This window comes from Cyprinodon variegatus, unplaced genomic scaffold (genome assembly GCF_000732505.1).
Source record: "Cyprinodon variegatus isolate N-32 unplaced genomic scaffold, C_variegatus-1.0 Scaffold352, whole genome shotgun sequence".
NCBI classification, from domain to species: domain Eukaryota; kingdom Metazoa; phylum Chordata; class Actinopteri; order Cyprinodontiformes; family Cyprinodontidae; genus Cyprinodon; species Cyprinodon variegatus.
In genome coordinates this window covers 176026-199005 of record NW_015150805.1, presented here as the reverse complement: position 1 = coordinate 199005, position 22980 = coordinate 176026, and the positions used below count along the sequence as shown (strand labels likewise).

Genomic DNA, 22980 nt, shown 5'->3' with positions numbered 1-22980 from the left:
TATATATATATATATATATATATATATATATATATATATATATAGCATCTAAAAGACTGGTGGGACATTTATTTAGTTTACACAGTGTATTACTATATATTAACGATGGTAATAAAAACGAAAATGTTCCTCGTTTCCAACCATAAAAAGACCCCTCTATCTTTAGGCCATTATCTGGGCCCTCACACATAGAAAGGGTTTATACTGAGCTGCTGGTGGAACAGGTCTAATAGTGGTGTAGAATCCCACTTACCTCTATAAAACAAAATAAGTTGGTTGCTGGGAGACTCAGGGAAAGCATTTTTCATTCACAGCTTTACTGTGAATGAAAAATGGATTATCAATGCTGTCATAAATAAGCGCCAGCTTCATATTTAGAGACAAGAAATCATAAATGCTTCAGCAGCAAATATAGCATATAAGTTTTTGAATACACACTATCAGGCCTGAGAGGATTCAGAAACTGCTCAGACCTGCATCCTCTTTGCCTTGCACTGAGGCCAATGCCATGACATTGCTCCATTTACAAAGACATTATTTTCTCTTTGCTTTTGTTATAAAGCTGCACATATAAGTGCAAATGAAAATGAAATTGTAAATAGAGAATTTTACTCCCCCATTTAAAACCACTCTATGAGCAATAACCTTGTCATTGAAGCATATTCTAAACAGGAGAATAGTCCTCTTAAAGTCAAAAACCATTTTTCATCAGTATCCTCCTAATACACATCAAAGCTTAACAGTATATAGTTAAATCTCACTTTAGTATTATTCAAATTAATTTTTAAAATTACATTTCAATTCTTTCCACAGAACTGTCACATCAAGGTCAACACTCCTTATCATATTTGAAAGTATCCTATTTTATTTATTTTTTTTGCATGGATGATTTCATTAATTATGGAAGGACTTTACAATTTAAATAAATATGCTTGAAGGGCATAGACTGTTAATGAGCTGGAAACCCAAAACGACTGTAAATAGAATAAAACTCGGAATCTAATTAAATACTCTAACCTATTCTAGGACTGCGGGTCCATGGTGTGCATAGAGGTTCCTTTGGAAAAAATGGAGAACAAATGTAAAAAATGGTAACTGTGTATTCTTTGGGGCTGCCTGGTTTACCAGTAGATAAATCAAGAAGCTATGAAAAAGGAGAAAAATGCACAAAAAAAAAAAAAAATGTACTGAGATTCTGAAAAAACTGACCTTTTCTGTGGTAAATAACCAGCATGGCTTTGGGGGAAAGGTTCATTTACTTAGACTGGTTGTGGACTTAAATGCATTGAAAAAAAGAGACTTTTTGGTCCAATAAATATTGCCTCGGTTTTTGTGTAAAATGTATTGCAAATTACAGTGTAAGCGCCTTAACTTCATAATGACACTTTTTATTAAATGTGTTACTTACTGTAGATTTAATTTGTGAATCTATATCCATCAAAGAGAAGTGAATTTAATTCATTGTACAGAATAGTAATAACAAAACTATTTATATAAGTTCCTAACTGAACAGATGTAAGTAAAATGTACTTGGATATCAGGACTAAGATTTGTTTTTTTCCCTTGCCTGAAACTGTTTTGGTCAGAAATAGAAAATGTTTCTTACTTTTTGGCTGCACATTGGCGTAGTTTGTAGCACTCTTGTATTGAAACAAGAAGGTTCTGGGTTTGAATCCTGGTTCAGGGTCTTTCTGCATAGAGTTTGCATGTTCTCCTCATTCATACATGGGTTCTCTCCGGGTACTCTGGCTTCCTCCCCCTAAAAACATGACTGTTAGGTTAATGTTAAATCAACTCTTATTAGTGAGTAAAATCTTCCATTTAATTGAGTGGAATATACAAAGAATGTCTATGTGGAAAAAGTTACCAAGCTTTCTTTAAGTAAATGGGAAATAGGATCTATTTTTTTTCAGTGTACTCTAACCTATCTGTAATTTTTGGTAGGTTGAATTTTCTCCATTTGAGTTTTTTTCAGACCTTTGATGAATCCATCATTTTGTAGCAGAAGCATCTAAGTGCCTAGAAAAAAAACAACAAAATGTTTTAAATTCATTTCCCTGCTTCCCAAATCCCAGAAGGACACAGCAGTATTACGCCAACCCCCCAGCAGTTTTGATGATTATTGATTCGTATTTTGTGGATAATTTCATATCTGATCCAATGTCACATTAAATCGAATTCCTGCCTCATCTCTCTGCTCTCATGTCAGTAACTGGCCCAGTATCTGAACTACATTTTTTGTAGAAAAATGTCTACAGTACAGTTCCTGCACTAATTTAACGTGCAATTGGATTGGTCTGATTTTAAAGTTTGCATTACTCAATCTCCTGGAGAAGCACTATCTATCTACAAGCCACAGAGTGAACAAAAAGAAATGCTTTATTCACCTTCTCCACCATCAGGCAAAAAAAAAAAATAAGCCCAAAAAAATCTATTCTGGCACCCCTATTTGTTAATACATTTTAAAATATTTTACCAATTTTAAAATATAATAGCTTGTAATTTTTGCAACTGTTAAAGACCAACAAAGCTTGAAAAACAGTGAAGTCAGAATAATTTTCTTCTTTAGTGAAGCTGAAAAGGACAGCTTGATTCAAACAAGAATGCAAAGCTGTTAGGGATATGCTAATAACTTTCAAATTAACCCTCCAGAAGATATACTTTTTATTTCTGGTTGATAAAAAATACCTTTTCAGACTTCTACTTTCACCAGTAACATTGGCTTATGTTAACCTCATTTTATAGCTGTATATTTCATTATGGCAAATGATCTGAAAAAGATGACAGACTCTTCTGTAATTTAGTTTTTTTTTTACTGTTTGAATTTTCTGACACAATGCAGAAGAATAAAAATAATATTTGAAACGTTGTGAATTCACAGTTATTAAGGAACCTGTCTCTCTACTCCTTTGACTTTTACAACATACTGCATCACAGTCAGTGTTTATTCAGAATAATGCCTTAGTTCAAAGCAGTTCATCCACAACACAAACTAATTTAAAGCCTTTGAATGTGGAGCGATGGAATAAAGAAAGAGCCTGAATATCAGTTTTCATGTAAAGATGGTCTCATATATGAACCATTTTATACTGAAATGATTAAACACTAGATCTACTTGTGTAAAATAGACTCATTAGAGGAAATTATCCTCTTTTTTGTTAGAATGACATTTGATTATTGAATTAATGCTGTTAACTACAGATTTGATAAAAATTTCTCCAACATTAAGACTAAAAAAAATAATTTTTGTTCTGGTTTTAGCCCACAAACGTTTATGTTTATGCTTTTAGCAGACGCTTTTTTTTTTATTCCATTATATCTGGTGTTGCAACGATGCCATTTTTTGGCCCCGATACCGATACCTGATACCAGGTTATGCCGTATCGGTCAATACCGATACTGTACCAATACCATCTGTTGGAAATTTAATTCAATTCAGTTTATTTATATAGCGCCAATTCACAACACATGTCATCTCAAGGCACTTTACAGTTCAACCAGATCATCCAGTCAAATTGATTCAAAGTTTTCTATCTAAGGAAAACCAGTTGATTGCATCGACAGTGGAGAGGAAAAACTCCCTTTTAACAGGAAGAAACCTCCAGCAGAACCAGGCTCAGTGTGAGCGGCCATCTGCCTCCCATTCTACTTTTAGAAATTCTAGGAACCACTAGTAAACCTGCAGATTGAGAGTGAAGTGGTCTGTTAGGAACATAAGGAACAATCAGATCTCTGATATAAGATGGAGCTTGGCCATTTAAGGCTTTATATGTGAGAAGGAGGATTTTAAATTCTATTTATGTGTGTGTATATAAAGAACTGCATTCTACTTGGATGTTAAATAACTGCCATCATGGCTTTGTCAAGCTGGTGCCTACCTTTGTGAAGCAGGAAAAAGACTAATACAAAGTGAATCCAAAATTCCACCATTTTAGTGCTGGATCGGGGCCCTTCCCGATACTGGTATCGGTATCGGTGCGACACTAGTTACATCCCTTTACAAAATGAAAATGATGTCAAAATAGGATGTGAGCACAGGAATAAAATATATTTCTATATTGTGTTGAATTGTATTAAAATGAAATGCAAAATGAAAAAAAAAAGGATTAGTTATCTGAGATCTGAAAAGGAAGCAACTCTTGCCTTGCAGCCAGAAGGTTTTGAGTTTGAATCCCAGGCTTGGCTCTTTTTTTAACTTAAGGGTTTAGTCTCTCTCTGAATTGATATTAGATGGTATTGTGAGTGTGAGTGCTGGAGTGTTTTTATGAGGTTGTTTGTACTCTGTCTTTCGTCCAATAATGGTTGGGGACTGGCACCAGCTCACCCTGTGATCCTACACTGACAAGCAGGTGTAGAGAATAGACTGATAGCTGAGATTTAAAAAGCTATTAAAGCTTTTAAAGGAGAGCCATTGAACGTTTGGATGACAAAAAATAGAAGAAGCATTTTGGGAATGAATAAAAAAAAATGGACCTAAAAATAATCAAGGATAAATTATTAATTGCTTGGAGTTTAGACTTTTAATGGGGACAAGTTTTAACTGAAATATAATTTTAAAAAGTAAAGTGTACACATGGTGGATTTAGGTTTAAAGTAGTCTTAAATTTTTCCTGAAATTTTTCATGATGGAGCTGAATCAAATCACTTCTGAAGGGAGAGCACATTTCAGCACCACTGGAGGACAAAAACCTGATTTTCATGATTTTGACTAAAGAATTGTGTTGCTCTGTGCAGATTAGCTGCAAAAATGGCCACTTTGTCTTAACTTAGAGCTGGCATGGTCCTGCTCTGCATTTTCCATCAGAAAAAATGGCGGTTTGTTAACAGTGCTGGTGCAGCACAGTTAAGGTGGAGGCTTCCTGGAGCTGGCATTGCTATGTAGTTATTCTGTAATCACTTGTTACAGCTCACGGAGGGGCTGCGCTTCAGAGCAGAGCTCATGAGGATTACTCACAGATGCATGAGTAAAAAACAAAACACAACTTATAGAATATTTTAACAAAGAAACAGCATTATAACACATTTAAAAGCTAAAAAGAATTTGATTTCGCGTGATATAGGCCCTTCAATGTCCAATATATAACTAGATGCAATTAGCTTCTGATATTAAATACATCACATTCATCTTTACGTTTGATTTAAATCGTCAAAGGCAGGAAATTGATAGCTTTAACAACTTAAAGTCCTTGAGAACAAACATCTCCAGGCTCACGTGATACATTTTGCTTTAGAGGCTGCTTTCTATTTAAGACTGCATTTGCTTTACTTCTACAGTTAAGATTCATAATTACATTTCATTGTGGTGTCCTTTTTTTCGCTTTGACTTATTTTCAAATGCCCTCTTTCGAGCAGTTTTCAACTGTAAGGCAAATAGATCAGACGTAATCAATATATATATGTGTGTAATTAATATGTAGGTTGATCTTAATTGATGTTTTTTTGTGTCTAAAGGAGAGAAGGGAGTAAAGAAGTGCTGCTTAAGCCACATTTGAGTCCCAGAATTGAGTCCCAGGAAATAAAAATATTCCTAGCAATTTTGCTATTTTCTTTTCACGTTTAGCTCTTATATACTCATGAACCTATACAAGGCTTTGATCATTGGAATTAACAGGGGATATAATAAAATGGATGATCCTTTTCATTGTGGCTCATAATGATAGCCAGAAGAAAGTGTCCACAGGTTTCCAGTTCAGCACTACAGGGAACATGCTACCCGGCGCTGTCTTTACAGTTTGATTGTGGATGTGTCTGTGTTCCACGGAGAGGAGGTGCACCACTAATGCATAGTTTCTCTTCAGAATATATGTCTTTGTCTATGATTTAAAATACTGATTTGTCAGAATGATCGATTCCACAAGAAAAACATTTTTTTTTTCTTTCCCAAACAATTTAATTGAATAAACTGCATAAAAAACAAAAAAAAATTGTTTAATCTTATCTAAATCTTTACTGATTAACTAACATATTATTGTCTATATTTGACTGGATTCATTAAATCTTTTTAAAAGCTAAATGACTAATAAAGAGATTTTTTTCTTTGATAATCTAAAACCAAGGCTTCCCAGGTTCTAGGAATTGCACCATACTCAGCTTAACCATGTGTCAGTTGTTATTACAGAAAAAGGAGAAATAAGCTTCTACCGCTTTAAGACCGCAGCAGTCTTATAGACATTAGTGGTTGAAGTTGGTGAGAAACCTCCACCTTTCTAATACTTAATTGACCTTGAGGGTTATTTTCTGTTCCCTTTTAATGACTTGTAATTTAAAAATTACAAGTTTTTCATGCAAACAGATCATTTCTGCCTTGAAATAATTGAAAACCCCAGATAGATAATACGTCTAGATAGTTTAAGAAAAAGGCAAATATGAATATCTTTCTCAATAGCATCATTTTATAGTAGAGGTTACACGTCTTTTCATCTGCTTTTTTTTTTTTTTTTTTTAACTTAGGTATGTTATTTATCTTATTATTAAGACTTTTCACTGCCCTTTTTGAACATTTCCCTGTGTATTAAATAACAAGCATTACAAAATATCTCACTGATATAGAGAACCTTTATAAAACTGGCAGTCTACAAGGTGAATTCCAAGCAATTAACTTCAATAACTAGAAATATTTCACACAAACTTATTAAGAGTGTTATATTTATATACTTTAATACTCTATATTTAAAAAGCAAGCAAAAAAAACCCAAAAAAGAATGAGACCCCTGATCTGTGGGGTTGTCACTTAACATAAAATTAAGAATACGCCTAAAATAAATTGAAACCTTTAGTTATTCACCTAAACGTGACTGCAGGGGAAAACAATCCAGACTAGAGGCAGAGAAGGCAGAATAAAGAAGGGCTTATCTTGGTCTAATCTGTCTTTTCATCTCTCTGACTTTACATCTATTTAATAACATGCCCACATTTAATAAACCTACATGTTTGTCGATTGTTGTTCCAACATCATTATCTAAATGTGCTTTACGTCTTCACATTTTATATCTGCCTCTAGTTGTAGCTGTTTGGTCTTCCGACAATTCTTCATTTAGACTGCTTATGAGGCCCTATTTATTGCTATTATTTTTAACATTTAAATGTTAATATAGTCTAACAATTTACGCAACATACATTTCATTTTATTCTTTACTCATGTTGTACTTCATTAGTCTCGGTTCTATACCTAATAGAGTCAAGGCTTATTGTAATCACCTTTAGTGCCCAATATACTGTAGTCTGTTTAGATGTGTTATTTCTGTTTCACCTCTGCCAAAGTTTTATTTTAATTTTAAGAATGAACATACCGGTAATATCTAAAAACAATGTCTACAGTTTATTTTTACACAGCTTCTGCTGGGTGATCAATTTGACTGTTTTTTTAGTACAGTGCAAGGTCATTTTGTTTTGTTGATTGTTAAAATAAAGCCTAATTTTACTAACGTGACAATGGTGACAGTATTCAGTTCTGTTTCAGTTTAAGGCTAATGTATAGAGAAATCACAGCCAAAGCTGACACAGAGGCTGAAAGGAAAAGCCTGCAGGACATAGATGCTTTTCTCTTAATGTGATTTGGCCATCAAATGTGTTCCTTTTTTAGTATATATTTAGTCTTGTGAGGCACATTTAATTAAAGTTTTTCCGCATTTAAATGTGATACAAAAACAACACGGGCTATGTGTCATCACAATAAAAATGTATTTACACGTGCAACAGTTGCGAGCACGTATACACAAGCACATTAGTGAGCTAATGAGTGATCTTCCTCATGTTGACAGCGTGATGGGATGTGGGTTAGAGCATAGCAACATAACCTCCAGGCAGGTTGGACAACACAAAGATCCTCATGTAGTCATATGTCCCTTCCTCACAGCTTCTGGCACAAATGTTAGTCATGTGGTTCGGTGTGACACCATGTCTACCATGTCCTGCTGTCCCATTACAGTGATTTCACTGTGGTTCCTGTTGCTTGCAAAGTCACAGTTATTTGATCATCAATAGAATATTGTTAACATTTTTAGAGCAGTTTAGTTTATTACGTCACTGCCTTGTTTTTATCAGATATTTTTCTACCCCTTTTTTAGATAAGCAGATTTGTTGAGACTATTGTAGGCAGTGGTGAGTAATAACTAGTGGTATTTAGTCAAGCATATTTACTTGAGAAATGTTTGGAAAAACTACTTGTACTACATTTTACTTTTAATTTTACATGGGTTAAATAAAGAAAATCTTGGTAATTTAGCCATCCCTATTTACTGTTTCTTCAACCATTATCTCACCTTCCTGATGTGCCTTTTGTTTCATTTGCTTTGGAAGTTATTACGCTGTAGAAGAATAACACCCCCGTTACATTTGAAAGCTCCTTATATGTAGTTTGATGGCCAGCTAAAGCAGGTTATCACACATTTTTTTGTTATTTTTAAAAAACTAATTAGAACCAACGTTCCTACAGGTTCTGTATAACATAAATCTAAGCCACTGTTACAGAATTAGGGACTGCTCAGTGCCGCAATATGCAGCACAGCAAGAAGGTTCCAGCTTCACTTCCAGGCCCGGGGTCTTTCTGCTCGGAGTTTGCATGTTCTCCCAGGTTTCACAGCTTTGTAAGAAATTAATTGGCCTCTGTCTAAAAAAAAAACAAACAAAAAAACCTGCAGAATCAATAGCAAGTGAGGACGCAAAAGCATTGATTCCACATCAACCTATAACACATTTTTGTTAAATTACCATCGCAATCAGTGCATTTTATAGATTAGATTAGATGGAAAGCGAATTATCTGACTTTACCCCCCTTTTATTTTGACACCTCTAATTAAAAACAGTGCGAACAAATGATTTTGAAAGTCAACTATTTAATAAACAGATTTGACCAGTGTATAGTTTAATCTTTTTTATAAATCCAGATGTTATGTGAAGGTCTCGTGGTTTATTGAAGAACATTAGTGATTGAACACAATATAGTGTTACCGGTAATAGTGATTATAGACACGACTCTATTGAAATGGACAGCCCCTAGAAGGAGATGATTAACTCTAGAAGAAACAAAGAGCCTTGCAGCAAGAAGGTTCTGGTCTCTTTTCCCGGCCCGGGGTCTTTCTGCTCGGAGTTTGCATGTTCTCCCTGAGCATGCGTGGGTTCTCTCTGGGTACTCCGGCTTCCTCCCACAGTACAAAAACAAGACTGTTAGGTTAATTGGCTTCTATGGATTCTTCTTAGTTTTGAGTGTGTGTGAATGTTTATTTGTCCTGTTTGTCTCTACAATATACTGCCGACCTGTTCACGGTGTACCTTGCCTCTCGTCCATAGACAGCTGGAGATAGACACCAGCACCACTCACGACCTCAGCTGGGATAACGTGTGTTGGAAAATGGATGGATGGGTTACTGAATTATTTTAACTGTGACAGAATGGCAAAAGTCCACCTTTCATTTGGTATCAGGCTGCACAAAAAGAAAAAATAATTCCCATTATCTCACACTGATCTATTTTCTGAGTTTGAATGGTATTTTATTTTGAAAAAAAATTCTGGATTCTCTCCATTTCATCTGACTTTGACTATGACTCTACTTTTGAGATATGTTGGCCACAAAACCATAGGTCATGTGATACCTCTGGCTTTAAAAAATTAAATCAGTGTAGCAGAAAAGTCCCATTTAGGTCATCTTTGGCTCCCTGAATTCCACAGCTTTGACTCCAGTTTACGCACAGTATACTACACGCACCAAGATCAGAAACTACACAAGCAGCTTCTATTTAAAATAGTTGGAAACTATTGGGTTGCCAGGTTCTAGGAATTGTTTCATACCCAGCTTAACCATGTTTCAGTTGTTATTACAAAAGAAGGAGAAACCAGCTTCTACCACTTTAAGCCCACAGGAGTTGGTGAGAAATCTCCAACTTTCCAATACTTAACTGAACTTGACGGTTATTTTCTATTCCTTTTCATAATTTGGAACTTCAAAATCTCTACTTTTTCATACAAACAGTTCATTTCTGCCTTGTGATAATTGCAAACCTCAGATAATGATCAGTCCAGATAGCGAGAGAAAAATGCAAATATAAACATATCTTTCTGAAGAAACCAAAAAAAGCATCTTTTATTTAAAATAGCTGGAAATTCAATGAACTTGTCATGATTCATTTTTCTTTGTAATCAGGCAATGACCGTTGAAGTGAAATGTTTCTTACCAGTAGACTCCTGAAAGGTTGATGGCCGATCATAGGACGCTTTATAGAACAGTCTATTCTAGATTAACTGTGGTTCTTTGTGACCAAATATCTTAAACACTATCTACAATAAATCAAATGATCAGAAAACTTAACAAGATAAATTTGTACGAACCAATTTGAATTCACAATCTTACTGTGTTTCACATTAGTGCGCTTAGAAGGGACTGCTTGCATCTACTGTAATGTTCTGTCTGCTATGATAATTCAAGCTTCTAGTTTTGCTTTATTTTATACATTTTAGCCAGCTGGAAGGATTTCCCTGTTGCTGGTTCTAAAGATGATATTGCTTTTATTAAATTGTTGAAATCTTAAGGTATTTGCAGAAGATTAGCCCAGGATCCCTCTGTAGATCAATTCTTTAAAGCACCTTTTACAGGTTAACAACTCAAGCTTTCCACATCCTTTAACAATGAGTATAACTGGTGAAGTGAAACTTAAGAAAGGTCAACAGCACATCTATTAATATACAGCAGTATAAAAAAGTTATTGCATGGATCTAGCTTAGATTGTCCCAATTTTTAAACAGGCATCACTTTATATGCTTTGTCTCTTGGCTGTCATCTTCCTGAATCAAGAACGAACTATAATATAGCAAGGTGTAAATGTAATTTAAGTATAAATAAGTAAGAATATATTACGGTAAGTAAAAATATATTTGTATATCAGGGTTATGAAATGCTATGCAATATGCTTCTAAAGTGAATCTAAAAATAATTAGTTGATTACAATCATGCATTGTGTCCCACACTGGCCCATATAATGTCAGTAATTTTAAGATACACTAAGGAAGAAGATTTGAAGGCTTGGATCAGGCTAATATTCAACACCCTATCTTGCATCTTGGATGAGCAAGACAGTCGTAATCCTTCTTTAGATGAAACATCCGGATCTGACTCTCCAACCAAAATGAATAATTGAGGATAAAGGGATGCTGTCAGACAGGTATCATATAACCAACTGACGACTATCAGGAATTACATCATGAAGAGGTGAAAACAGAACTGAAAAAAAAAAAAACAGACACACAAACCCCCTACAAACTAAAACTATGTGGTTTGGCAGAAATCAAATTGTTAAACCTATTGCCTGATTCTCCTCAGCATCACCTCATTAGTGATATCTTTACTGTGAGTCTTGTGTTTAGTGCTCTGCAGGAGGGACTAAGGAAATAATGGAGCATGAGGTAATGAAGCTGTGACGCTGAGTTATATTTACAGTTCAGTCCTACATTAATGACAATTGTTAATCATGCAAAATATCAAAATCTAAATAAGTATTTTTTTTTGAAAATAAGTAAAAAAAATGTTTAGAATTGAGCAGGTAAGTGAGACACTTTGCCAATGCAACAAGACAATTTCCATTTAAAATAAGAAAAAAACAATTGCGTTTTCTTATTTCAAGCAAATATTATCTAAGTATCTTATTTAAAGAGTAAAAATACTCGTTCCATTGACAGATCATCTTATTTACCTGCTAAGATTAAGGGTAAATACGCTTAATTTAAGACATTTCTACTTATTTATAGATCGTTTTTGCAGTGAATAGAGTACATATGAAACATGTAAGGAGCCTCATAAAGGAACCTTGAGTAGTGTTGCAGTACTTTAATGCCATTTATTTAACTGCCTGACACTTTCTACGTTATTAATGTCACATTTAAAAAGCCTTAATGGAATGGCAGCTTGGAAACACTCAAACTCTGCATGTTTGCCTTGTCAGTTTGTAAAAACCCATTCCTTTAAAAGGCCTTGGTGAGCTTTGTGTTTATAGTTGTGTTAATAATCCAAACAACTGAAATCTACTTGTGGCTTAATGTATCATCCTGTTTTATTCTACACATGGCACGACGGCTTTGAATGGGTGGGTGGCACTTCAGTTTCCTAACAGGAAGTGCTTGCACTTATGAATGGCAGATTTCCTCAGAGGAAAGAGTGGGTGACATGAGTTTGGTTGTTTTTTTTAAAATCAAAGTCAGGTAAATGAAAGCACTAAGAAATTCTGTGACCCCAAAACCTGTCGGCTAGGCTTTAAAATACACGTGTTACATGCTGTTAATCCTCTGCTCTCATTGTGGGAAGCTTAAAAAAAGGACAGCTTAGACAAAGATGATCATTCAAGGACAGTTGTTCATGTTTCCTGACTGGGTAGTTGTGATTACTTGCACGGAAGAACATGGGTGAATTTAAACAGAGCAAGGGAGGAGCCTGATGTTTACAGCAAATTTCTTACAGAACGACAAACAGATTACTTTATACCATTTACAGTGGTTCTCCAAAGTGCACACTTGCTCTGTTATGAGTCTGGGTTTTTGAGATGTATTAAAAATGAGGCTGCAATTAAACATTTAACAACTTATTTTCTATTTTTAATGTGACACATGCCCGTTAAGTAAAAAAAAAATTATTTATTAGAGAAATTATATTCATAGAAATAAAAATGACTGCAATAATATACATCTATGAGGGTGCATACATTTTAACTACTTTGTTTAATTTATTTGTGTCTCAAAACATGAATATCTTTGTGATGAATACAAGTCTGTATCAGATGATATCAGAGTTTTCTGTAACATTTAGTTCTTGAGTTTTGCTTGGCCCTAAAAACTAGTTTATCTTTTCCAAAGATGGCTTTTTATTGTTTATGTGGGTGTATGCTTGGACTGACTTTGGTTCCTAAAAATTAAAACCATATTTATTTTCAGCCAGACATGTGAGGGTGAAGGATATAAAATGACTGGTATTTGGACCTACTCACAAATCACTAGTTTAAGTATGACAAAAAAAAGAAAAACAACAACCCTCAAATCATTATTTTTTATTGCCAGTGTTTTGCAGTAGGAATGGTGCCCTTTTGGCTGTCTAGAGTGATGTTCTTAAATTAATGTATCTTTTGAAGTTGCGCCCCGAAGATCCCTGCTGCTCCTCAAAGGTCGTTGGCCCCTTCTCAACAGCTTTATTGACCCGTTTTAGTCTTGTCTTTTTATCGGTTTAGCAAAGATATTTAGTTTTGGCAGAGTTACTGCTGTCCTGTATTTTCTCCAGCTACTTGGGTCTGTTTTCAAGGTGTGTTGTTGCACAAAAAATGCAGTATCTCTTTTAAACATACTTCTCTCCAAAATTTTCTTTTTTTATACCAAAGTCTAGCTTTTGTAATTCTTTACCCTTTTGCAAATTATGGCTTTAGCTAAATTTAGCAGGCAAGTTCTGCTGCAACCGCTAAACTCTGTTGAATCTTTGATAAAGCTGTCATGTTTATAGTTTTTTATCTCTGAGTTTTCACTGGGCTTATTTTTCATTCTTGTGTTCTAGTGATTTTTGATTGTATTTGATATTTCCTGTTTGCCCTCTTGTGTCAGTCTCCTTTTCCCTTGCTCTCTTCTTGCCTCTGTTCACACCTGCTCCCAATCTGCTCATTAGCCTGGTCTTTGTTTCTCTCTCCCATCTGTTCAATCACTCTTTGCTGGTTTGTCATCTTTACTTTGTCCCCTTCTTGTTGCGAGTATTCCTGGTTTTCAGCATTTTTGCATTTTTATGGATTTATATTTTTGGATTTTTGCTTCTGTTGAACTTTTGTTATTAAACCTTCAAGTAACCACCTGAAGCTTTTGTGTCTGCATTTGGGTCCTTTAAAACCTCCACCCCCACCTTGACAAGAGCTCATATTTGAATTAAGCACTAATATATTTAATATAAACCAAAGAGTGTATGTGTCAGAAGGTATGCATGCAACAACCTGGCTGTTGCACCTTAAGACCGTGTTAGACCTTCACCATTTAGCCAGCATGCCTGATGTCCCAGAATCTTCTATAGACTATAACGTTGGCATAAGCTGGACTATTTATGTATTCATAAATAGTCCAGAGCGTATGTCCAACGACAACCTTACTCTGCCTGCATAAAAAGATTTCTTTGATCGTGATATTAACCTTGCTGCTGTTTACCAAATGCAAAAAAATAAATAAATAAAAAGAAAAAAGAAAGAAAGAAGGTCTGCAGTCACAGCTGTTTCAGCGGCATGTCTGCTAGGATGTTTGTTGGTCCTGGCCGTGGCCGTAAACGCAGGGAGAATCCATCACACTCACCGTCTCGCTCACCCTATGATGGGGATGAAGTCTGGAGGAGTAAAGACAGTTTCCTTCTGTGAACCCCCTTTTATACCAAAACGCTGCCAATACGCAATTATACAGTAGGCAGTGCCTGATTTTTCGTACGTCAGGCAAACGCTGGCTAAATCATCAAGCATAAGCTGAAGAATGATTTGAAATGATTTATTTTCCAGTTTGTAGATCAAAAGTCTGACAAACTGACGGGATGTTCACACCTTTTAAGATTTCCGTCATTTCTATATGTTGACTGTTTCTTGTTGGGGAAGCTGTTTAACAAAGCTATCAGCTGTCAGATTTATTAAAAGCATGCCTCTTTTTGGTATTTGACCTTTTTACTGATGTTATATCTCTTTCTCAGTCTCCAATGATTCACACTTGAAGGCTAGCTTATCTGCAAAGGTCACCTGATTTTGGGAAACTTTGGTAATCACAAGAAGTCAGAATCCAGTAAGCATATATTTGTTTTTGTGTTGCTTTGAATCAGTGTTAAAGGCTTTTGCAGCTGCTTGAGGACAGAGTTAAGATTAGTTTGTTTTTTCACTCTTGCGTAATGCAAGTTGGGACACAACTCTCTTACTTTGTCATCCAGCGCTTCCCCTGCTCATAAATATGCCAAGGTTTTGTGCATTGGCTCCAGGAAAATTCAAATGAGTTGTTGCTTGCATCGTTGCCAGTGCTGTGTGGATGGAATGAAGAACATTGGCTTTAACTTGCAGTCCAGAAAACACTTTGTACAAGACAATGAGGAGGAAAACAAATATCAACTATGATTAATTTGTCATTTCACAAGAAGAAACGGATGGAGTTTCTGGTGTTATGAGGGTAATGAATAGTACAGCAGTATATACTGTTGATGAAAGAGGCAAGAAATAAGGTAGAAAAAATGAAAGTGTTGGCAGAGTTGTATGCAGGTAATTCATACTAGACATCTAGAAAAATGCCTCAGTGTTTGAAGTAGCAGCCAAGGTCATCCTCATTCTTTTACAAAAGAAAGATTGTGAAGGATAAAAGAGATTAACTGCTGAGGATCTTTGATGGTTTAGCCAAAGTAAAAGGGGAGGTTATCGTATGTGCACGCATGTTTTAAACTTTTCCTTGTTTGCCTCTGACAAATACTGATTTTCTACATCTATTGCCTTATTGAAAAATGAGCCGTGACCCGCCATCAGAGTAATTTTAAAGCCAGTGCATAATACCATGGCACATTATCCCTGTTTTACAATCATGTAAAATATTAAATAACCGTGCAATCATAAGCCTGCAGCAGGTCTTTGACTTGAAAACTGAATGGGAAAATTATCACTAATGGCATACTTAAACCGGGGCTTTTGTCTTCATATCTGACATATTCATTTCCCATCTTCTAACCCTCTGAGACAGTGGGATTGCAAAGTGAACCATTTGTTCTGTTAGTAACTTCGTTGGAATATCGGGAGTTTATTTTGCTCATTTACCACAAAACGTCTTACAGAGCGAACTAATTGTTCTTTGTAGATTTGGTTGCGGGAAGAGGAACACATTAGGGATCATCAACTGCAGAGTTGCTAATTGCTTTTACTGCCTCAGTAAACCTCCTTGCAGCTGTTTTTTTTTTTTTGGTACTGCTGTAGAAATAACTGAGTGCTATGACCTGGGAGAAATATGCTTTTACCTGTTTTATTTTATTAGTCTACTCAAATTATTGTGTTATTACTCAAGGTACGGGATTAAAAGATAAATGTATGCTAATGCAATTCATAATTGTTTGTAATTGTTACCTGATTTACATAAAATGGTATTATAAATTCAACCATCTATGATCTCTGTTGGTAAATCATGTACTAACTGTGATTATCTACACTTTTTGGAAATTCATACCCAGGTCATATTTCTTTGTCTACCAACTAGGGCTGCAATGAATCATATTTTGTAAATCGATTAATCTATCTATAATTTTTTCAATGAATCGATTGATAACCTGATAGCAAAAGTTTCTAAAAGTTTTTTTTTATGAAATTAAACTCTGAGAAACTAAAATGTTTCCACTTCAGGAGTTCTGGATAGAGCATATGGACTGAAGAAAACATTTTTTTTTTTTCTTAAATTTAAAATGTTTATATATTTTTAAAATTTTGATTAAGTTACTGCTTTATATGGGTAGCTCTGTCAGCTAAAGGCTTGTTTTAGAGTCTCTATACTCCAGTTAACATTTAATCGACTGCTAGATTAGTTGGCGATTATCTAAATAATCAATTAATCACGATTAATCCAATGAATTCGGCCTTTCTACCAGCACGAAGTAGGCTAAAATATCTTAAACAATTAAACAGACTATCATGTAAAAAATCACTTTATCACTTTACTTGGATTTTCACTTTATTTGGATTTAGTTTTTACATATGCATAGATATTCGTACAGATAAATATACAGAAGAGCTATATGTGTATATATTTTATCTGGTTTTTATTCTTATTTTTTTATCTTTATTATATTGTATAGTTGGATGCGTGTATATATTATATACAACTGTAACTGGAGCGTGTAACAAAAGTAATTTCCCTCTGGGATCATTAAAGTATTTCTGATTCTGATTCTGAAAAAAACAAAACTAATGAAAAATAATATCCAAGTTTGTGACATCTATTAACCTCAGAGAGGATAAGATATATGTCAAAGGTTTTGTGACTCCAGTGAAGCAAAGCAACACCCGTTATCCACAAAAAATACAAAATAAAAAAATTGGACTAGTGGTGAATCTTTGCCAGGAATTGCCAACTCACCCAGATTAATCCTAGAGCACTTTTAATAACTTTTCTAGTAGGTGCTAAAAGGACTGAAGGCCTGAGTTGGCTCAGTTAAAGTCAGTGTTTATGGATGAACATAAACCTTGAGACGAGGAATACATTTCATGTCTTGGAGAGCTCCAAAGCCAAAAACACTGCTGGCCAAAAAGAACAGAAAAGCCTACCTTCTATGTGCCAAAAAGAAAAACAAAAAGAGTATCACATCAACAAACATTATGGTGTTTGATTGTTGATGGTATGGGAATTGTTCTCAGACAGCTTTGCTACTACAGGAGCTGGGTGGCCCGCCTCGAGGGAGAGATCAATAAATTAAGCTAATCTTCCTGAAGGCGGATGTCCAGCTATCACACCGTGAACTTAAGCTGCCTCTGAATGGTTCAAGGAAAACCAAAATAAGGGTTTTGGTTTGGCTTAGTCAGAGATATGACCTTAAAAAAGACGTTCAGGCTCAAAAATCCTCCAGTGTGGCTGAAAATAAATAATTCTGCAAAACAAATTCATGAATGTAGTTGTTGCTGCCAGGGGGGGGGGGGGCTGTTTTTGGGACTTGGGAGCAATTTTTTTTATATATATATATATCATTTGAGAACTGGGTTTGGTATTTACTCAGATGATCCTTTTCTGATATTGTAATTTGCCTGATAATCTGAAAGATTTAAGTAGACGTGTTATTATCAATGTTTTTCTGATATGCATTCTGAATTAAATTATCTCATATCTATGTTTCAAGTTCTTCTCAAAGAAGAGCTTGAAACATTTTCACTTAATAGTTTTTATGCTCTATTTTTCATCTAAAAGAGTGAATGTGCTAAAAAAAAAAAAAAGGATGGAAACAGATTTATCTAATAGGTTCTGATGTAGCGAATGATGACTGATCGGCTTTTTGCACTCTCAGCGATGTACAGTCGCTAATATGAGCTGCCATGATAAAGTGCATGATTACAACACATTGATTAAAATCTTAATACTTTACTGATCTGTGGTTCTAGATTGCTAAATCTACTCCCTGTTTATTACAGTCAAGGATTACCTAAACATATGATGTCATTACCTTTTCGCCTGGTAAATCTACTCCAATAGAACAAAACATGTTTAATTTGCATTTTATTTCTTTTTTTTTTTTTTTTAAATACCCCATAAAATCTGCTTGATAATTGGATCGAAACACAGCTAATGTGGAACAAAAAGCAAAAACAGAAGGAATCTATCAGGAAGCAAACACCTTTTCTCAAACCTGTAATACCAATGAGGTAATGATTTAAAAGGGTCATAGAATGCAAAACCGAGTTTACATTGTCATAGATGAATAACGATAGTTAAGTGGGTGAAAAGGACGTACAGAGAAGTTCAAACCCCATCGACACCTCCTTTCTCTGTAAATCTCACAATTATAAACCTGTACCATAAAACGGGTGAATTCAAATGAAGCACCAAATTGACGTCAATTCGGGGATGTTTCCTTATTTGGTTCTGGCCTACTTTTGTTACACCCCGAAATTGACTTACTGACCAGCCCACTGGTTCACAGCCAAGGAAAATGAATAGAGGTAGATGTAAGACACCTGTTTAGCTGTTTAACCTACTGTTGGGTTTACTTCTACAAGAATAACAAAGCAGGCAGTTCTCTATTGAAAATGAGGCAGAACCACGGGTGTTAATGCAGTGTTCCAGGCTGCACGGAGAAAGAGAAAAGTTTTCTCAGTCTTTCCAAGGATCCGAAGACTCAACAGGCACGGATTATTTTTGATCCCTGCAAAGTTTGAAGCTCAGCTGCTCTAAGCATTTTACCGAAGACAGCTTTCAAAATCTTGGACAGTTCAAAGCAAGATTTGCTAAACTTCAATTACTGAAACAAGGGGCTGTTCCGACCCTAAGGCCATCACAACTGCAAGCTGTAAGTATGATTCCGTCGCTAAGCGGTCGATAGCAATGCTAGTATATCTATGGTGACCAGATTTGGGTTTCTGAAAAGGAGGACAGGCGCTGCCTGGACCGGACCAGGCCCCAGTGGGGGAGCGACCGATCCCGAACTACCGTCACAGAACCTGACCGAGTGATGGTCGCTCCGTCCCCCGCTGGCTCCCTGTTTCGACTAGATGCTGCACTGTAGTCGACCAAAATCCCGGAAGATTTTGAAATTCCCCCTGGACATTTTTTAAAAGTAGGACATGTCCATGAAAAGGAGGACGTCTGGTCACACTACCATATCAACAATTTGATGTTTCAGTGAGTGAGTGCTTGTTGCTATGATGCGTCTTTACTCAGCAGCTTTGCTTGTTTTAGACCAACCAATCAGCACAAAGCTCATCTAAATAATCATGAGCATACCACAAAAGGAAGTAAACTTGTCGTTTCATTCTGAGGCTTTTAACCAGGCTTGCATTAGGGCTCATAGAACACCAAATAGGCCATTTTCAGCCCAACCAATGTTACAAACCCTATTCAGAGACCTTAAGGACCAGCACCAAATACCCTATATAATCATTCTATGAGCCCTTTAGACTATATTAAAAAAAATCCCTTTACAAAGTCTGGAGATATCTATTTTATAAATCTAATTTAAAACAAACCACATTTAAAGCATTATTTACATGTTATTGGAAGAGCTGTCTTCAGATTAACAGAATTTCCTCAAATATGGAGCAAAGTATCCAGCAGTCAAAAAAAGAGGAACAAGGATGACCATGTATTTTCCTAAAGTTTTCTGTCAGCATGTGGTATCCTGATGTTGGGTCTCTTTAGAGCCCAGGAAGGAATGAGAGCTGCCTGAGTTGGAACAGGCCAAACTTTCAAAGTCTAATCATTTTTTGTCTTTCACAATAAGAGTCTCAATGCGCTGCCTGGTTGTAACTTTCGTGAATTAGCTCCTTTAAATTGTTACGGCTTTGCCACAGTACACGTTTGGATTCAGCTTACAAGCGAGCACAGACAGGCTTTTAGAGCAAACAAATCTAATCATTTTATCAAGGCCTTTAGTTCTGGCAAAACATTTCTAAAGAGAAAATTAAGGCTTTGATTGATATTTTAATTAAGATTCTGTGATTTAAATATCCTTGAGCTTTTCAACAAAAAAGTTTTATTATTTTTCTCAGCATACTTGGACCAAAAAAAACAAAAAACTCTTAATTAGAAAATATAATTTTTTTCCCAATCATTATGTACACAGATGTAATGGTTCAACAGAACGGTTGCCCTTCCATTAGCTTTGTCTTCTACAGATTGTTTTTTGTTGCCGTCAACTTTGTTTGCCCTTTTAATTTTTCCTTCCACTTTGCCCCTTCTGTGTTTAGCTTTCACACCTTAAGTTCTTTAAAATGATCAAACCTATGTAAACCAAAGCAATAAAAATGTGACCGTAGCAAAAATAGCATCACTGTTGGACAATAGTTCATACCAAATGCAGGAACGTGTTGCAGGACTAGAGACCTCATTAAGTCAAATACATTTGCATCCTAAATGCACATAGGAGCACTGATCCTTGATCCTTTGAGATTTTTTTGCTCCCAATTAATAATTGCTTTTACATCCACGATGTTATTTGCACAGTTTCATGCTAATATATTTTCCTTTGAACAATCAGTTGTTCTTTCACTCAAGCACAGTTAGAGATGCGTATTCTGTGGGTTTCTAGTCACCTGACTATGTTGCACACTTAGTTTGATTTAATCTGAGTATGCCATTTTGGTAACCCCACATTATTTCTTTTGTTGTGATGTGGGTATTCCCATTACAGTACAGTTCACTCTATTTTTTTGACTGCTGTTTTCTGTAGTTCATATGTCTTGGAACAAGCGTTTTCGTGATATGCCAACCTCCAAAGTAAATGAATCCATCTTTTGCTGCTTATCTGTCAGGTAGACAGGCACAGGTTTATGGGCGCAAGGCAGGGTGCACTCTGGACATTGTTGGATAGCTGCATATGCTTCCATGTTTAGCTCCCTCTGGACCGGCCAGAATATTAGGTACAAGTATAAAAGCCGCATGAAGTATAAAAGCTGCAGACTTGGTGTCTGTGGGTCTCATTAACCTAGCAACATATAGGTGCGTCAGGCTTAACTGAGCCTTGCTAGTCATGTTTTTGGACTGTGGGAGGAAGTGAGATCCCATGCATAGAGAGAACATGCACAGCCAGGGAATAGAACCCGGGACTTTCTTGCTGTAAGGTCATTGCTAACAACACAGTTCTGTTCTTTTAAAATTGAGATAATCTACAGTCCCCATTTCTGACATTTTTGCGGCTTTAGTTGTTTACCCACAAATGTCTGTTTAATTGCTGCATCTACTAAATTCACACATAATATGGTCTCAATGAATTTTCGAGTAGAAACCGCAGTCTTTGGAGGGATTTTGTTCATTTCATAAATCATTTCAGCTCATTGTGAAGATCTGAAATGAAAGAGTCCATTCACTGGACTTTCCCTTTCACCCTTTTCTTAACCTCCCCAGGCCTTTTGTTAAGGCTTTCTTCCCTGTGAGAAATAGACAGCTTCCTCAGAAGCACCCAAGGTTGACTCACTTCCTCCATTTGGTCTCTCTATCTCGTCTGTCTTTCTGTCTCTCGTTCTTTCTTTCTTGCTCTCTCACTTTCTGTCTGTCTCAGGTTGGTGGCACTCCACTTTAGAGTTTCCTGCTGTTACATGGTAGCACAGACCTGAAGGTAAGCTTTTTTTCTTTTCATCCATGCCATATTGCAGAAGTTATCATGCACAGAGTGTGAAAAGCAAAAGATAGAGATGTTAGTTGGCTCGAAATCATTCAGGGTATTTGGAAACAGTGGCTGGGAAAGATGGCATATATCCAGTTAGATATTAGAATGGAAGTATTTATGGTGAACGGTGTATTCCACCTAGACGTTTGATAGCAGTTAAAGTGTCAGACGTGTGTAAAGCAGTACAAAAAAGTTTCTGTCTTCAACTCCCAGCAGTTCTTTGTGGGCATGAGTGTGTGATGCAAGGATGGTGCAGAAACAAAGCTACGCGCAGTGGGTGTCACAGAAAGAGCTGGTTGAAAGGTTTTATGCTCTTCCTGTTGGGTTCATCCTCCAATCAGCTGATAGCTCATGTGCTGATGCTTATTGCTGATTCCCTTGCAGATAAAATGTCAGTGTTGCACACCAAGTGCGAATATGTTTTACTGGGTTTTCATTTATTTAAACATTTTGAAGACTAAAACATGATCGTATAGAGCAGCAGCTCTGTGTTGCTTTTTTTTTGTTTTCTAGTTAGTGATTTCAAGACCGTCAGCCTTTTATATCAGTGTAGAGAAACTTGGACTTGCTTTTCTTTAAAAAAAGAGGATTTTTAAGTGAATCAACCTGTTTCCGAGCATCTTCATGAAATTTATATATAGAATTTGACATTGCCATTCAGAAAATCTTCTTTTCTGGGGAGAGGGGCCCTTTTAGGATATCTTGGATGAAATATTAATTCATCTATGGCTTCATTTGGTAGAAGGATCACCACTGAAAAAAAAAAATGGTACACATGTCAGATTAAATAATACTTTTTATACTTCAGCGATAGTATCAAGGTGTTACTTTATTCTATGTCTTATAATATATCCGTTGGTTGTACTGTTCTTTTTACATCTCTTCGTTTTCTCCCTTTTATCTATTCTTTCTTTATTCTTTTCTCCTTTTTTTCTGTTTTTCCTTACCTGTACTACTTTTTTTTTTATTCCTTTATTTAACCAGGAAAAGTCCCATTGAGATTAACAATCTCTTTTTCAAGGGAGTCCTGGCCAAGACAGTGGCAAAAGATTACATTACAATTTACATTACAGTTTACAATTACATCTATCTATAATTAGAAATTTATAAAACAGTTACAAACCATAGATCTCATTTCCAAACCTTTGAGCAATCGTTTAAAATGTCCGAT

The 22980-nt window shown here is 35.7% G+C and overlaps 1 protein-coding gene across 2 annotated transcripts in view; it reads left to right on the top strand.

Moving 5' to 3' along the window:
- LOC107091800 (signal transducer and activator of transcription 5B-like) overlaps positions 1-22980 on the top strand; it is a 75697-nt gene that overhangs the window by 20141 nt on the left and 32576 nt on the right. Inside the window, exon 2 of one of the 2 annotated variants that reach the window (XM_015385959.1) lies at positions 21702-21758. The exons of the other annotated variant lie outside the window; for it this stretch is intronic. The gene's annotated coding sequence lies outside the window, so the exon portion shown is untranslated. The remainder of the gene's footprint in view (positions 1-21701; positions 21759-22980) is intronic. 2 annotated transcript variants of the gene reach the window in all.